We start from the raw sequence: 13692 nt of genomic DNA, 5'->3' as shown, positions 1-13692 counted from the left end.
GGACTATCTCTTTCTTCTTGTATGAGTTTTGGTAAATTGTGTCTTTCAAAGAATTGATCTTTTTTTCTTCCAACTCATTGAATTTATTGGCCTAGACTCATAAAACATATTACTCTTCTCCCCATTTTTTGTGGTAAAATATGCTTAATATAAAATTTATCATCATAACCATTTAAAAATGTACAGTTCAGTAGTATTAAAAACATTCATAATGTGTGCTACCATCACTACATTCCATATCCACAACTTTATCATCTTTTAAAACAGAAGCTCATTAAACAATAACTCCCAATTTTCCTTTCCCCTAGCCTTTGGAAACCACCATTTTACTTTCTGTCTCATAATTTTGATTCTTCTAAGTACCTCATATAGTGGAGCCATAGTATTTGTCTTTTTGTGACTGCCTTATATATAATTATATAAATTATATATATATATATATATCCTCAAGGTTCATAATTTTGTAGAATATTGCAGAATTTCCTTCCTTTTAAAGGGTAATATTCCATTGTATGTATATACAACATTTTGCTTTGTATTTGTCTTTTTGTGACTGCCTTATATAATTTTATATATATATATATATATATATATATATATATACATATATATATATATGTCCTCAAGGTTCATCATTTTGTAGCATATTGCAGAATTTCCTTCCTTTTAAAGGGTAATATTCCATTGTGTATATATATATATATATATATATATATATATATATATATATATATACAGCATTTTGCTTCTCCATGCACTGCTGATGGACACTTGGGTTGCTTCTGTGTTTTAGTAATTAAGAATAAAGCCACTATTGACATGGTTATACAAGTATCTCTTTGTGACTTGCTTTCAACTTTTTTGGGTATATGCCCAGAAGGAGAATTGCTGGATTATATGATAGTTCCATTTTTAATTTGAGGAACATCATGCTTTTTTCCACAGAAGCTGTATCATTTTACATTTCCACCAATAGTGCATAAAGATCAAAGTATTTCCATAATCTTTTCAACACTTGTTTTTTGGTTTTTGATAGCAGCCATCCTAATGGGTTGAAGTGGTATCTCATTGCAGTTTTCATTTGGATTTTCCTAATGATGGTGATGCTGAGCATCATTTCATGTTTTCTGGCCATCTGTATATCTCATTTGAAGAAAAGACTAATGCATTTCTGTTTTTGTTATTGAGTTTTAGGAGTTGTCTGTATATTTTAAATACTAATCCCTTATTGAGTATATGATTTATAAATATTTTTTTCCCACTCTGTGGTTGCCTGTTTGCTTTGTTGATGTGTCTTTTGATGTGTGAAATTTTAAAACTTTTCACGAGGTCCAATTTGTTTATTTTTGTTGTTGCTTGTATCTTTGATGTCATAACCAAGAAATCATTGCCAAATCCACCGGCATAAAGCTTTTGTTCTATTTTTCTTCTCTGAGACTTTAATTGTTTTAGGTCTTACATTGAAATGCTTGATCCATTTTGAGTTAGTTTCTTAGACGGTATTGGGTAAGGGTCCAAATTTAGTCTTTTGCATGTGAATAGCCAGTTTCCCCAGCCCCATTTGTTTTTTTGTTTTTTTTTTAAGATTTTATTTATTTATTCATGGGAGACACAGAGAGAGAGAGAGAGAGAGAGAGACAGGCGGAGGGAGAAGCAGTCTCCATGCAGGGAGCCTGACGTGGGACTTGATCCTGGAACTCCAGGATCAGACCCTGGGCTGAAGGCGCCACTAAACCGCTGAGCCACCAGGGCTGCCCCCCATTTGTTAAAAAGACTGTCCTTTCTCTATTGATTGGTTTTAGTATCCTTATCAAAAATTATTTGACCATATAATAAGGAATTATTTCTGTGATGTCTATTCTATTCCATTAGTCTATATGCCTGTCTTTATGCCAGTACCAAACTGTTTTGATTACTGTAGATTTGTAGTAAGTTTTGAAATAATGAGGTGTGACTCGGTTTTGTTCCTTCCCAAAATTTTTTGGGCTATTTGAGGGTCCCTTATCCATGTGAACTTTAGGATGGATTTTTCTATTTCTGCAAAAAATGCCATTGGAGACATGATAGAGATTGCACTAAATCTGAAAATAGTTTGGGTAATATTACAAAATTGGTCTAGAAGGTCTAGTTCTAGAGGCAACAAGAGTACCATTAATTGTGGCATCATCTAGTACGCAGTGATTTTGCTGGTGATGTATGTAATGTCTATACCTAATGAGAGTATCAACTACTAGATCAATTTTGCGATCCAATTTTGAAAACTTTATTCACAGAATACACTCCAAACTAGTTACTTTGAGAATTGAAACAATTCTGAGACTCTCCCTCAAATCCTCCTCTTCCTTTTTTTTTTTTTTCTTTTTCTTTTTTAAGGTAATCTATCTGCCTATTGTGGGGCTCAAACTCACAACTCTGAGACTGAGACACACATGCTATGCTGAGTGATCCAGCCAGGTGCCTCCCCAAAATTACTTATATTTGAAAAATTTGCTATTGTTTGAACCTGTGTACCCAGATTCATAGGGAAAAATGGTGTCTAGGTTATCTGGAGATAGGAGTGAGAAGGATTCTGTGATTGATTTCCTGAAAATTTCAGTCCTGAAGGAAGTGAAAATATAGTTATTTTTAGGGTTAAAACTTTAGAAAGACCTCCAATTAACAGGACAAAAACTAGGCCTATTTTCACATGTGGTCATTTGGAAAGAAACATCCACTGAATGCAAATCTTTTGGGTCAGCTAGGTACTGTTGCTATAGGGTAAAAGGGGGTCAGGAAAAACTTCAACAAATGCAGAGGTCTTTGTTTTCTCACTACTATAAAAACTGTGGAAAGCTTAAACAAATAGAAATAAAAGTTCAAATTTCCATAGCCTTGGCTCATGTCATACACTGATGATCAAAACTTTATATTACTGTACTACACTTTTTTTCTTGAAGCCACAGTTTTTAGGCAGACTAAAATAAAACTCACATTTTGATCCTGTGCTTTATTGAATTTCAAAGACATTTAAATCCACAGACTCTCCAGGTTACTAAGATGATATGTTCACATTGATTGGCAAAAAAAATAGAATGGAGATATTTTGATAATTTAAGTTCTGAAGTCTCAAACTTTACTGAAACATACTTGGCAGCTGAAGTAGCTCTTCTTTCCATATTTAAAAAAGACTTTGCCTCCTCAATTTGATGGAGCTGATATTCTAAAAGGAGAGGCCAATTCTCTTCAAACTAAAACTGGCCATCCTTTGTAATCCCTATTTAATTACAGTAAAGCTGTACTTGTGCTACCTGAAAGAAGTGGGAGGGATAATTACAGTGTCAAATCTTGAACAAAATAGTACACACTTGCAAAGACAAATTGTATTTTGAAAAGTATATACAAATTAAAATCACGAGGATACATAAGGAAATTGGTGCTGGGGATGTTCAATCAAATTTAGAAATGTACAATTTTAGAAAAAAAGTGGAATTATCAGCATGGGATTTCCATCAATTATACTGAATTCCAAGTGCTCTCAGGGATGGCTGGAAGAACACTCACTTGTTTCGTTTGGATGATTGTTGGAAACTCGGATCTGTAGCAGATTAACAAGTCAAGTAGGCAGAATTGTTTGGCAAATGTATAGAATAGAACTTAGAGATGTAGGTGAGAATATTTTAGTGGAATTATTAAAAGCAATGTGTGTACACACTTTCAAACTTTATCATAGAAGGTCCATAATCATACTTTCTAACTAAGCAATGAAAAACATGTTGGTGAAGGTAGAGCTACATCTTTGAAAAGCAGAGGCTGATATTGATAAGCCAGGACTGCTGGTGACACATGCCTTAAATGGGTTCTCTCATTTCTGTGGGATTGCTGGTTTCACACTGAGGTAGACTAGGTAACTGCATTTCACTGCCGAATGCAAATGGAGTGTGGTTTTCATAATGAGAAGAAGGATTTATTTGTTAATCAGAATGTTCTGGCTTGCAGCAGTTGCCTTGTGGTCCTAGGACTTCCATAGTAAGGCAAGCCACTAAGTTAATATTAAGATTTGCATTGGAAAATAAAAAAAACAATTAAATGTGAAAACATAGGTCTGCCTTGAGCAGATATAAGCAAATTACAGCTTCTCACCCAGTTTCCCAATATGTCAGCTCACAGATCTGATACTGTTCAAAGTGAAGCTCAAGTACTTTTAAAATGCAGCCTCAAAATAATGACAAGTATTTCTTGTGGATCTTTTTCTCAGAAGTTTCAAATCAATGGGAATCAATGACAAGCATCTATCCTTTGGGAAAAGAAATTGAGATATCCCTAGTGGATGTTCAATCCTGGATGTGAGCTAATACTAATCCCTGGAAAATGGTGGTTTGACAATCATAGTGGTATCAGATAATGAAATTTTAACCTGAGTCTGACTCTTCATAACTAAAACTGGAAACTCTAATGTCTCCTCATAATTACTTTCCACGTTTCTGTATATTGTATCCAAAAAATATGTATGTATCTACCTATCTATTTACATATCTAACAAGTGACAGAAGTCACAAACCCTACCTTGAAACCCTGACCCACAGAATATGAATTTCCACGCTAAAAATGGTAAAAATGACCATGTAGAAGGTTCTATAATGCCTCCTAACTAAAAGAATAAATAAAAAATAATAGCAACTTTGTAGAAATCACAGAGATTTGTGCTTAAATCTAGAACTTGAAGCTATAATACAAGAATTTCAATTCTTTGATAGGTAAAAAGACATAAGGATCTTGGTTATTATAAACTTAATTTGCTGGTTACTTCTATTGCAATTACTTTTCCCTGTTGTTCTCTGTATTAAAGCTAGTCAGCAGAACACAATGGAGCTGGTATACAATTGCAGATCTGGTAAATTCTCCTTTTCCTCCAATCCCAGTTAATAAAGAATATCAGATTGCTATGGCTTTTCAGGGAAGGAGTACAACTGAAATATCTCCACTTATGGTAACATTATCTCTCCTTGTGTCACAATCTGGTTCCCATTGTCTTAAATTTTCTCACCTTATTATAGGACATCACGCTAAAATAACCTGTAAAGCCAGCAGCAGCAACAATACCATGTTCACTTAAAAAACAATTATCTATCTGTAAGTGGAAAACTAATTTCACAAAAATACAAGAACCAGACAACTAATTGAAATCCTGAGAATCAAATATACTCAGAAACGATGACATATAGCCTTCACAGTAAAAGGTAAGTCTCTACACAATCCATCCCCATGCTACCAAGAAAAACTCACAAAACTTGGGGTTCCTTAAATTTTGAAGACAACATATGTCACAACTAGATGTTCTGCTTCACTTGATTCAAAAGACTTTCCCCTTTGAGTCACACTCAAACAAAGAAAGTATCTTTTAGTGATCCCAAACTGTTCAGCCTGCTTTGTTTCTTGATTTTTATGATCCAGAAAATTCAGTGTTTTGATAATCATCCAGTTCTTGGAATCAATGATATTTTTGATAGCTGAGAAAAATTTTCAAGGATAGCTATGTGGATCGACCTCCTGGAATGCATCCATAATATGAGACTATTTGTGTCTCATATAAGTGTATAAAAAATTGCCTCTACTTTGAGGTGGCTCTCAATAATTTTAATGTATAGTATATGTAAGTATAAATGTAAGTATAATGTGTTTGTATATATTTTATTCATATATTACCTTTAGTTTTTATAGAGTATTTCTTCAGATTTTGTGAAATGGAATTAATATTATGCCAATTCAGATATAATTTTTGGTGTTCAATTTATAATTTGGTATCAAACAACTCTTTTAATTCAGAAAATTCTCAAAAGTATTTGAGTTTCTTCCTAAGTGGCTTCTTTACTTACTTAATTTGTATTTCTGGACTTTCCCTTTTTTGAGGAGTGGGAGTATGGACTAGCTTAGATATCCCAGTCATCAGCTAAGGTAGTTGTTCACAGATGTTAAATAGAATAGTCCTATGGTATAGGTAATGGTCATTCCTGTAAGTAAATTGGAGGTGGTAGTTGATGAAAGGTAAATACCCTCTGTACATACTGATGGGTAACTTAGCTGGTTTAGGCCCTGGGCACAGGAATTATATCTGTGGAAGTGAGGCACTCAGCAGCCACTTCTCATCTCCTACAAGCTTCTTGTTTTCAGAATTTTCTTACAGTGGTCTTTGGTAAAAATATTTATCTGGCTACTCGTGGTTTATTGGCCACCTCTCCTCTTGAAGTCTTCCAGGAATTGCGTATGATTCTAATATTTCTGGTGCTAAAATGATTACAACTGAAAAACTAAAACTGAAAATTTCCTAAAGGTTATGGAAGCTTCAACTTTCAAAAGTTTCTAGTAATATAGGGAAAATATGTGCATTTGATTTTACTGATGCAACAAAGTGACAAATATATATATATTTATGTAATTGATAAGTTTTCATATTAAGATATTCACATTCTGCTATGTGTCTATATCGTTATCTTAGACTCTTCAGGCTGCTACAACAAAATATTGCTGAGTAGTCTATAAACAATAAAGTTTTATTGTTCACAGTTTTGGAAGGTGCAAAGTCCAAGATCAAGATGCCAGCATAATGCCATCTAGTGAGAGTCCCCGTGCTAGATAGCAGCACCTTCTAGTTATACCTTCATAGTGGAAAGGATTAGAGATCCCTCTGGAGTCTCTTTTTTTAAGGTGCTAATCTCATTCATGAGAGATCCACCCTCATGACCTAACCACCTCCTCAAAGGCCCACCTCCTAATACTATCATTAATGGCAGGATTTCAGTATACGAATTTGTTGGGGAGGAGTGGAATTGGTAGGATGCAAGCATTCAAATCATAGCAATCAATAATAATAAATCCTCCTAGAATATCCCTTCACAAAGCGAATGATTATTGGTATTGACTTTTCTATGTGCACATGAATTTTCTTAAGCTTTATAAATCAAAGCAACTAACTGTAATCTTCATGCTTTTGCCACTACAACATAAAGCAGTGATATTGTTTTATTTTTCCTTGACATTTTTGAAGCCTAAGGATCATTCCTTTGTATAGGAGATAGACTAGAAATGCAACTTTAATTGCACTGCAGGAAATAATTTTGTTCAAATAAATTCTGTGATTAAATATACAAAAATGTCTATTTGCTACTAATCAATTAAAAGTCCTTAGTTATAAAAATAATTTATAGTGTTATCATGGATATTAAAAATATCATATATTGTTTCCACATGCAAATTCAGAAAAGCAAAACAAAATAACAGGATACCTATTATTCTTAAATTGTTTCAACATATTTTAACGGCTATTTATAAATTAAGGAAATACAATAAACTCAAAATTATAAATGTTCATGATTTAGACCTATGTAGGGAAAACAGCTACCAGGCAAGTAGTTATGACTTAATTGACCATTTTTTATGGCCTTTAACACGAATGTTTACTTTTCCACTGAAAAGAATTAGTAGAGGCTGAAGCAGGTTATCAATACTTTAACAGGGACTTTGCCTTGTTTATGTTTGTAGATAGACTGTAAGGCTAATAGAGTCAATTTGAGTTCTTTTGTCCTGTGATGTCTTGCATATTTATTTTGCTTATATGCACCTATAGGAATTGAGAACAGTTTTCCTGGTAAATATAGGTATATTAGTTTCAGGCATGAAGCCAGAGGATTTTTATTTAGATATGTCACATCATAACTGAAGTCAGGTAGCTGGCAACTGAATGACTATAAATAATGGCAGACTATACTATATTCCTACCAAAAAGACAAAGAGATTACCTACTATCTTGTGGAAATCTGTTCCCCTTTAAAATTAATTTATTTTTAAAGCAAGGCTAATTAATGCATCTTTAGATTTGATTTCTAACCCTTTGTAGATAAAAATGATGTCTGGTCATAGTTGTATCTTTCCTGGAGATCATGGCACATCTTTGTTACTAACATAAATATAGATAAGTCACATAAGCCACACTTGAACTATGAAGTGTGTGTGCAATATATATAATATATATCAACATTAATATATTAATCAATATAATTAATAATTAATAATTATATTGTAAGGCAACCTATATATAATATGCCATCAAATAATATTAATATATTAATGTAATTAATAATTATATATGTTGCAAGGTAACCTATATGTGATATGCCATTGAATGATCAGCACCTTTTTGAACCTCCCAAGTAGAAAAGACTTGAAAATAAAAAGATAAAGGTAAACCAAAAATGCCTTAATATCTTTGTTGACTCAATTTTTATAAACACAGATGCTTGAATACTACTAAAGAATTAAAAATGGTAAAACAACTCCCATAATAATATAAAATAAACAGATGTAAAAGATGTTACTTTACTTAATTAATGCGAGGATCCATAAAATGTCTCAATTGGCTAAAGAAAATTAAAATATCACACATACATAGGCAGAAGAGGAATACCAAATTAAATTTACATGTAGTGCAAACAGGTCTGTCCACAGGACAATAATTAGTTCACTGGAGACAACTAATTTGCTTTTTTTGTGAATACAACTAATATGCATTATTTTCTGTTTTCTGCAATTTACACAGTTGTAAAATAGATCAAAGACAATAAAAGGTGGAAACAATTCAAAAAGGTAGCCTAAATGGCATCTAGTTTCCCAAATGAAAGACATGAAATACTCTTTTTGGGCTCTTCTCAAGTCTTCTAGCAGTTTTTTTCTGACAATAAGCAAAAAATACTATTTCATTTAGAAATATCATGCTTTCATAGAATTATTTTCCACCAAGCAACATTGCTTTCCTCCAAATTTTTTTACCAGTAGAATTAATAATTCAAGTTTTTCATCTATTCCTATGGATTTAGATTTAGATCTCTACATCATTGTCATATTTTTCGAACATTTTAAAATATTTTCTTAAATGATCAGATCATGTTGACAAGTAACATTCTGGTGAAGACAACGTTTTAGCAGATGTCTTGAATTATAAACAGGAAAACACCTTTATCTTGAGTTAATCTCCGTTGCTAATGTAAGTACAATATCAGGCATGCTGGCCAATGAATACTAGAAAGCAGATGTTTGAAGGAATAAGAACCAGAACAAGAATCACAAAGATAGCTCAGAATCAAGACTTTTTTGCTCTCTGCTCTTTTTGGATTCTTTTGTAATCACTCTACTCAAACAAATCTCTCTTCCACATTTCTCAATTTCTCTTAAGGAACCCCTTTAAAAATTATTTATTTATTTATTAGAGAATGAGAGAGAGAGAAAGCAAGGGGAAGGGCAGAGGGAGAGAGAGGACTCTCAAGCAGACCTCACACTGAGCACAGAGCCTGACAGAGGACTCGATCTCACGACTCTGAGATCTTATCTGTGCTGGAACCAAGAGTCAGGAGATCAACTGTGTGAGCCACCCAGGCGCCCCCAAGGAAGCTACATTTTAAATTTAGCTTGAGGTTGTTTATTTTGGGGATTCCAAAATGGTCAAAGTTAGGGTGCTCTGACAGGGAATGTCCAGGTTTGGAACTGTTTCACCAGAGTAACTTGAGTTTAATTCGGGAAGGAGGTAATATATCACCTACGATACTTGCCCTATTTAACAGAGGAAAAGCCAAGGTCAGAATAATGTAAATTTCTTACCTCAAGCTTCCTAAATTTCATTTGAAAATCCATTCCACCAGCCAAAACAGAAGAATTCCCATTTGAATAAACATGGAAGATTCTACAAGGAATGCACAAATAGAATATTAAGAAACTATATTAAATTTCTCCAGTTACCAGTTGAAAGATAACTTAGATCTCACAGAATACCAGTCTTCATGATACCTTAAAAATGTTCATTTTGAAGTCAATAATTGAAATATGTAAGTCTAGAGATGAAGTAAATCATGACATAAAAATTTATAGAAGAAGCAAAAATCATATAATGAGTTAATAGAGAAGACTATATATTTTTTCAGATATAGTTTTATAGACTGAATAAATCCTTTTATTAATAAATCCTTGAAATATATCTATAAAGTATCTAAAATGTAAAAATAGCATTTGATGGCATTGCTGAGTACCCGAATCTCCATGATTTCATTAATTCTATTCTGTCCTGTTTTCCACCATTAAACTTTGCTATAGAACTTATTTACTTGAGTATGTTTCGTTAATAGTTTTGAAAATTTGAAATAAAGGTATAATTAAATTTTGCAAAGGAAAGTCAACAAACATAGAGAACTCTAGGAACAATGAAATTACGTTAATTATTTTATTTATTTTCTGTTGCTTTAGAATCTAAAAGCCATTTAAGTTAGGACTTTCTTCTTTCTTCTAAAGAAATATTCTTAGGAAGTACAACAGACTAGCATCACGTAACTATAAAAAAATAAAGTCAGTTTGATTAGTAGCCAGTAGTCTGGTATAGATGATATGTTTACATGTTTTCCTACCACACAATTATATGCATGGATTTACTCACACTCATATAAGAACACATAAGCGGGATCCCCGGGTGGCTCAGTGATCCTGGAGACCTGGGATCAAGTCTCACACCGGGCTCCCTGCGTGAAGCCTGCTTCTCCCTCTGCCTGTGTCTCTGCCTCTCGGTGTGTCTCTCATGAATAAATAAATAAAATCTTTTTTCAAAAAAAGAACACATAAAGCACTGGAGGGCCAGGCATATACATACTTTAATTTGTTTTATTTTTTTAAGCTATAGCTTATCTCCCATTGAATAGAAAAACTTACTGCTATTATTGGAAATACTAGCTCTACAAACACAATATTGTGCTCATTATTCAATGACGTTGTATTAGAACCCTATGCATTTAGAGCAGAAGAAATAAGAACCAGTTAGAATATTAGTGATAATACAATATTCAAGAAGATAGATGATACACTTATAACTTGATAAATGGAAGAGAAAAAGAATGGTTAGAAGCAAAGTAATAAATGTCAAAAGTTGCTGTTAAACAAAAGGCTGCCCTTTATATTTCTAATAATATTTTTTTAAAAAAAGGTCAATGGTTGTGCCTACTAGTATCTCTAGAATGATTACTGCAATGTAATTTCTATCTATAGGCTTCATTATATTTTGTTGGATACCTATTTCTATTCCCATAATGGAATTTGAGAAAAAAATAATACTACAATAGCAGATAAAGAAAAAATTCAATTCTGAGTAATCTGGAAAACTCCTATCAATCAAATATCTTTTCTTTCCATATTCTTTCCTTTAGAAAATTCTGCTATAATACCTAATATTTGGAATAGACATACAAACTATACATTGATTTAAGAATCTCTTCCAGCAAAATATATTACAAATATTCATTCGGAAAAATAAAAACAAATCCCCCTCCATCTGGTTTCAGCCTTCCCATGTGCCAAAGCATTTTTTGATATGTCATATTTTCTACTATATAACTAGTTTGCTTAAACTGGGCAGGCCAAGTGTAGGTATATATCCCTTTCAATGGAAATCAGATTAAAATTTTATTTCCAGGTATGTATTCACACTTTTTACGCAGTTTTACTGATGTCTACATGTATACATATAGCTTTATTAAATACAAAAGGGAATTTAGTTCTATATAGGTGAGTTCTTGTAAAGAAAAGATATATCGGGGATCCCAAGGTGGTGCAGCGGTTTGGCGCCTGCCTTTGGCCCAGGGCGCGATCCTGGAGACCCGGGATCAAATGCCACGTCGGGCTCCCAGTGCATGGAGCCTGCTTCTCCCTCTGCCTGTGTGTCTCTGCCTCTCTCTCTCTCTCTGTGACTATCATAAATAAATAAAAATTAAAAAAAAATAAAAGATATATCAAGGTATACACTTTCACAAAATCACCAAAAAGATTGAGACACTTAAGTTAAAAATGCAATTTATAAATTAATTATCATTTTAATATGTTTATGGCCTGATTTTCATTTAACATGGATAGTGATAGAAAACTGTATATTATATGAACCCCTCAAAATTATTAATATTAAATTTATTTTTAAATTTTTAAGATTCCTCGGGAATATTCACATTAATAATTAATCTTCAAATTTTTATTTTAAACATCTGGAGACATGATATGATCACAACGGTAGTTGGATTATTTATTTATTTTTAAAGATTTTATTTATTTATTCATGAGAGACATGTACTATATAACAAGTACCAGAATTATATACACATGTTATAGAATTATTATTTTAAGTGATTAATACCTTTTTCTAAAACATGAAATAAAAATGACTTGATATTTAAAGTCTCATAAGCAAAATATTATTCCAGCAAATAGGAAAAATTAGATCATGACCATAATACCTTATACATTAGGAGCATTTTTGTAATGAAACTTTCAAATTATCGTTGCTTAATTTAAAAAAACTCATTAATCTGGCTTCAAATTATCAAATTTTCAGAATGGCAAATACCAACCAGTTGTCATTTAACAACTTTGTCAACTATGCATATTACTAAAGAGTTTATGATTTATTCTATTGGCCTATAATATATGGTATTCAATGAATAAAATGGAGAAATGGAGAAATAACAATGACCTTAATAGAACATAATGTCAAGTATAACATAAGCTGGTATCACAAGAAAAAAAGAGCTGATCCATTCTATATTGACCAGAATTTTGACCATTATTTCTTTAAGTAACATTCATAGAAATATCATAGATAAGAACTCTAGGTGTCAAATCTGATTTTACATCCAACTAACAGGCAGCTCAGGTGGCCCAGGGGTTTAGCACCTGCCTTTGGCCAGGGCGTGATCCCGGAGTCCCGGAATCGAGTCCCACTTTGGGCTCCCTGCATGGAGCCTGCTTCTCCCTTTGCCTGTGTCTCTGCCATTCTCTCTCTCTCTCTCTCTCTGTGTTTCTCATGAATAAATAAATAAAATCTTTAAAAAAAACTGGCAAACTTTCCAAAATAGGGTTGTTGTTGTTTGAGATAGTTGTTAAGTCAACATACCATTGAATCTAGTGCATAATGGATAGAAATCGGATGATTGAGAAAGTGACAGGTGAGGAATAACTTGCAAAGAACATAAGAGAACTTTTCGGGTTTATGGAAATATCCTCAATCTTGTTTGGGATATGGTTAAATGAATGCATAAATTTGTCAAAACTAATCAAAATAAGGAGGGGATAGCTAAGACCTGTGATGTAGCAATAAAATAAATGACCTGAGTGGTGTAAGTTTTTGGAGATTTATGATGACATGCTTAGATGGATACTGAAAGTGTAGCCAATTTGGCAAGGTATAGCATCTAAGAAATGCACAAACATTATAATTGCTTAAAAAATTATTGTAATTACTCAGATCCTTCATTAGAAAATGGGATCTTCCAAAGCTGAGTAAGCACATAAGTGTATAACTGAATTTTTGCTAGAATTTTACTAAAACAAATATACTATGCTTCTGATACTTTTCTAACAGAGGTCAGTAGCTAGATAAGCAGACTTAGTTTTCAGAAAAAAGGCTTGAATCTAAGAGAAGGAATGAATTTTAAGATAATTTGATAAAATGTCAGAAAAGAGAGTAAAGACAAAATGCTAATTATTCAAAAAATGGATAGGGATTTAGTTAGATTCCACAGGACATTACAGAAGTCTATATTCATTCCTAAATTACAATATGGAAAAGACTCAATGGGAAAAATAATACCGCACACTATTGTCATGCTGAGGCTGTCTATATAATGCTAGCTTTGATTCTGC

At 32.7% G+C, this 13692-nt stretch overlaps 1 long non-coding RNA gene across 1 annotated transcript in view; it reads right to left on the bottom strand.

Moving 5' to 3' along the window:
• LOC144322933 (uncharacterized) overlaps positions 1-13692 on the bottom strand; it is a 187433-nt gene that overhangs the window by 165459 nt on the left and 8282 nt on the right. The window contains exon 2 of the long non-coding RNA XR_013388517.1: positions 9625-9706. This is a non-coding gene — a long non-coding RNA (uncharacterized LOC144322933). The remainder of the gene's footprint in view (positions 1-9624; positions 9707-13692) is intronic.

This window comes from Canis aureus, chromosome 11 (genome assembly GCF_053574225.1).
Source record: "Canis aureus isolate CA01 chromosome 11, VMU_Caureus_v.1.0, whole genome shotgun sequence".
Classification (NCBI taxonomy): domain Eukaryota; kingdom Metazoa; phylum Chordata; class Mammalia; order Carnivora; family Canidae; genus Canis; species Canis aureus.
The sequence above is the reverse complement of the archived record's forward strand: the minus strand, read 5'-3'. Positions and strand labels throughout refer to the sequence as shown.